Source organism: Tiliqua scincoides, chromosome 2 (genome assembly GCF_035046505.1).
Source record: "Tiliqua scincoides isolate rTilSci1 chromosome 2, rTilSci1.hap2, whole genome shotgun sequence".
Classification (NCBI taxonomy): Eukaryota; Metazoa; Chordata; class Lepidosauria; order Squamata; family Scincidae; genus Tiliqua; species Tiliqua scincoides.
In genome coordinates this window covers 68,540,609-68,545,350 of record NC_089822.1, presented here as the reverse complement: position 1 = coordinate 68,545,350, position 4,742 = coordinate 68,540,609, and the positions used below count along the sequence as shown (strand labels likewise).

At 40.3% G+C, this 4,742-nt stretch overlaps 1 pseudogene; it reads right to left on the bottom strand.

Moving 5' to 3' along the window:
- Nucleotides 1-208: 208 nt before the first annotated feature.
- LOC136642562 (5S ribosomal RNA) lies at nt 209-322 on the bottom strand (annotated as a pseudogene).
- Between the last annotated feature and the right edge of the window lie 4,420 nt (nt 323-4,742).

Sequence of the window (4,742 nt, the reverse complement as noted above, 5' to 3'; positions counted from 1 at the left end):
TTCCAAACAGTATGAAGTAGGTAAAGAAAAATCTTCATCCATGGCAAATTAAGTAGGAGTCAAAAAAAAAAAAATCCTTCTTGGTTCACAACCGGCAACCAATACTCCCATAATGTTTGTCCCATATGGGTGGGTGAGTTGCCATTTTCCCTGCATTGAAATAATCTCTGGTTGGCAACCTTCAGTCTCGAAAGACTATGGTATAAGCCTATAGCACCCGGTATTCCCAGGCGGTCTCCCATCCAAGTACTAACCAGGCCTGACCCTGCTTAGCTTCCAAGATCAGACAAGATTGGGCATGTGCAGGGTAACAGTTGCTATATTGAAATGATAGGCAGGAGGATATGCCTGACTACTGAGCTATCTCTTCCCCCAACAGAGCTACGGGACCCAGTTGGAAACATTTTCTGTGGGGTCCCAGGTTCACAGCCAAGGTCTGCAGGCTCTTAGAGATATAAAAACAATTTAATATAGACTAAATTTCTAGGGTAGAATGGAAAGCAATCAAAATGTGGGCTTTAAAAGTGCATGTGAGTTAATGAACCTGATGGATCTAAACACATTTTAATATAAAATTGAATCCAAGACTAGATTACCATAGCATGAGGTCCAACTGGGAGCAATTGGTCCAATTGGCTTAAAAACAGTCCTGTCACCCAGCATTCCCACTACTGGTCACACTATCCTCCCTGTGCCTCATGCCTTGGCCAGGGAAAGCTGCCCTCCACTCAGAAATGACTCAGGAGAAGGGTGATTTTAAACTATAAACTCCATCAAACAAAACCATAGTCAGTTATCTGGGCATCTGTAAGCTGATAATGCAGGCCTCTTTTGATGTCATTGGGACTTTTGCCCAACCAAGCACAGCAAGGACAATTATTTTACTACTGGTTCTGTAGAACACCTGGGAGAATTTTTTTAAAAATTTAAAGGTGGAAAGAAAAAGAGATTGTGAACCCAAAATACGTAAATATCCTTAAACTTTTCAGGATATGTGAGAAAGTAAAATTTAATTCACAAATGTTGGTTTTTATGTCTAATAAAATACTTTTACCTTAAATGAGTTATTACTTTTGAATGGCACTCCAATGTTGGCCATCTCCTTGATGTACAGAAAGAAACCTGTCCATGAAGAATAATACGATGGTGTTTGGAAGGGAATGTCTAAAACAGTGTCAAGTGATGGTTGGATTTGGTTCACTGTCACTCTATGGGCCAACTCTACAGAGTGCAAGGAAGCCATAGATCATATGTATGCACAATTACATCTTAATGTGTTCATGTTCAATTATAAAGCAATGTACATGTATACTTTCAGTATGAATGAATTTTTGGGAATTTTTCCTGAGGTTTAAAAACTGGATCAGTGCAGTAAACATAGCCATATGTATGCAGTTGTGAACAGATGTTTGTATGAAGATCCCCATTATAATTTTATTTGGGGGGGTGGGAAGGATAGCAACAAACTGGATTCAATAATTGAAAAAATATAGGAAAATAGAAACAGTTGTATAAAAGGAAAAAAGCTTAGCCCAAAACTTTCTGCAACCCACTAAAACCATATGCAGTGTTACTGCATATAAAAAGTGTGTGTAATATATCCAATGTGTTTCATATAAAATTGAGAAAGCAAATTGAGATGCCACGCCAGATACATGCAAAGTGGTATGTGCTGACATAGCCATGCCACTGCTTCACTTACATATCTAGTACACACCAGAAAACCAACATGTATACATATAACCATTCCAACTTCTTTCAGCACTATGTAGGCACTGCTGCTAATCTGGGTTCAGATGTCAGCTGGATATGTGGTGAAGCAATCATGACTATTTTGCCAGGTGCAAAACAATGCCTATTTAAAAAAAAAATTCTCATAATAACATAAGAAGAGACCTCCAAAGGCCCATCAAGTTCAGCATACTGTTTTGTATAAAGCAGTGGTTCTCAAACTTTTAGCACCAAGACCCACTTTATGAATGAGAATCTGTCAGGACCCACCAGAAGTGACGTCATCAAACAGGGAAATTTTTAACAATCCTAGGCTGCAATCCTACCCACATTTACTCAAGAATAAATCCCATTTACTATCATGGTTAAAAGCATATACATAGTAGCCTATTAAAAGTACAGATCTGAAACAAATGCAGTCAAGTCTAATATATTAAAAATATAATACTGAAATGAATGGGGACCCATCTGAAATTGGCTCACGACCCACCTAGTGGATCCCAACCCACAATTTGAGAAACACTGGTATAAAGAAAATGGAATTGTGATGCAATGGCAGAAGCGACCCATCTTCTCAGCCAAACAATTCTATGACTTGGACAACATTCAAAGTGGTTATGAACACTGAAAATTGCCTTATACTAAACCAGCCCGTTGGCTATCTAGCTCAGTATGATCTACTGACTGGCAAGGACTCTCCAGGGCTTCAGAAATACCAGCGTTTATTTTGTAAGTCAAAGTGCTTTATTCTGAAAACGGCTAATAGTGATCAATCTTTGCAAAATCACTTCATTAAGGTTTAAAAAAAATTCTGAGCTTTATATTATCAGTTGCTTACTGGAGGGAGTATGTCACAAAGAGAATCACTCTGTTCCCAGCTGCAGCAAGGCAGAAGGCAGATGGCTTCAGACATTCATCTAAGGAATGTTTGGCCAACTGGGAAAAGGTAATAACTATCCAAAGGTATTTGTGGAAAGCAGCTTCCCATCCTTGGGATCTGCAAAAGTGGCCTAAACCCCCGGAAAGAGATAACAAGAGCAGCAGGCAAAAGTCAGACCAGGAGACCATATGTGAAAGTGATAGGGCAGAATGCTTACTCAGCCTTACATCTCCAGGGACCTTAAGAAGTCTGAGTCTTCATCAAAGTAAGACTGTTACAGTTTCACAGCTGAATTTGGTCTTATGTGTCTTTGTTGTTTGTCACTGATGAGCATTATAAAAGACCATTTCTTACAGGTCTGAATGAGCAATTAAGATGCTTAAGGAGCAAATGTGTGCTTGAAGAGGGTCACTAAAACTATCCATTTACACAGTGCCCTTTAAAACAACAAGACCACCTGAAAATGGGATTTACAGGTGAAATTCTATTCAGGGAAAGCAGCTTGAAAACATCATTAGAATTATCTAGGTCTCATGAATGTCCTTTAAGATTTAACACCCCCATCCTTAGGATGTACATTGGGGGTTGTTATTCTGCTGGCACTACAAGTTTAGCATGGGATTTAATGGCTAGGGCAGACATACAAGGCTATCAATAAAAGGTGCCACACTTTGTAACCTTCTTTTTCCTTTCTCACACTGCCCAATTTTAACCAGTACCTTATCTTTCCTTTGTCACATCTTTGCTACCTCCTGCACCCTTGATGCATGTCATACTTAAGGGATAGTAATTAGTTTCAGTCTTTCAATTCCCCCAGTAGGCCAACTTGTTTAGCTGCTTAATTCTATAGATCTTCACTGCATCTCTCTATCTCAACATTTGTTGGTACTAGCGGAACCAGTGTATTTATGCTTATGTTTATTTTTTGTTTATATATGGATATGTACTTTTTCAATGTAAGTCACTGGTTCCCAAACTGGGAACCTTGGCTCCCCCATCCCCTTGTTTCCCCCATCCCCCATCCCACCTTGGAAACCATCCAAGGGAGCCATGGAATTCTCACAAAAATACCACCACCCTATACAATGTATAGGATTGTAGCCCTAATATGAAGCTGTGGCCATTGGGCAAGTAGGTCAAGGGAGTCACCAGTGAAAGAAGTTTGGGAACCACTGCTGTTGTTCTCAAAGTGGCTTACAAGGTACAGTGGAGCCTTGCTTTTCAATTGATTCATTTTACAATCAAATCACTTTACAATGGACTGTCCATCATAAAACAAGGTTCAGTATACAATGTTATTCATTTTATAATAGGCTCATGACTGCAAGCAGCAGGGTCTTGTGGGTGATAAGTAAGCCAATCAGCAATGTCAATGTGTTTGGTATCATCTCAGCCAACAGAAGCAGTTAACATCATGGCTGAGTGTACAGAGGAAAGGATATAACCAATGTGAACACCGGTGCAAACACAAACTTTCTGGATAGCATTTCAGCTGGTAGCAAAGCTTTTAGCATTGTGGTTGTGTACAGTGTGTCCTTATCCACAGGTTCAGCAACCATGGATTTGACAATGCAGGTGCTGATCCATACTGGAGGGCCTCACATGATCTCCCAGATGTGATAGGAAGTGTCTTCTTGTCATGTCCAGAAGGTGTTCTGAGGTGCAGGGAGGTGCGGCAGGAAGTAGAGCGTCATTCCCAGAGGATGGAGTGGCCCTGCAGAGGGAGCCTGTCAGGTAAATGAGGGAGGGGACTCAGATGGCAGATGAAGATCCTGGTTAACAGAGGTTGCCACCTAATGCCAGGTAATGCGGCTTTCAACATTTATATAAAATTTTAAAATCCATAAAACAGGTCTTCTTGCTTTTACCTTTCCCATTTATTTTACTGACTTTGTGTTCTCAGTTCTGCTGTAAGATATGTTAACTTTGTTTTAGATATTCAGCTGACTGCAGGTGGAGGGGGGGGAATGAGAGGACAGGACTATTACAACTTAAAAACCACTCTGAGTGAAGTTCTGGTGTGAAACATGATTAACCTCCTCCCATTTCTGTGCTTTGTAATTCACCCCAGGACTAAAAGTGTTAGAAGTGCCTTGGCTCATCTTGATCAGTCCTCGGATCTGTGGAAAGC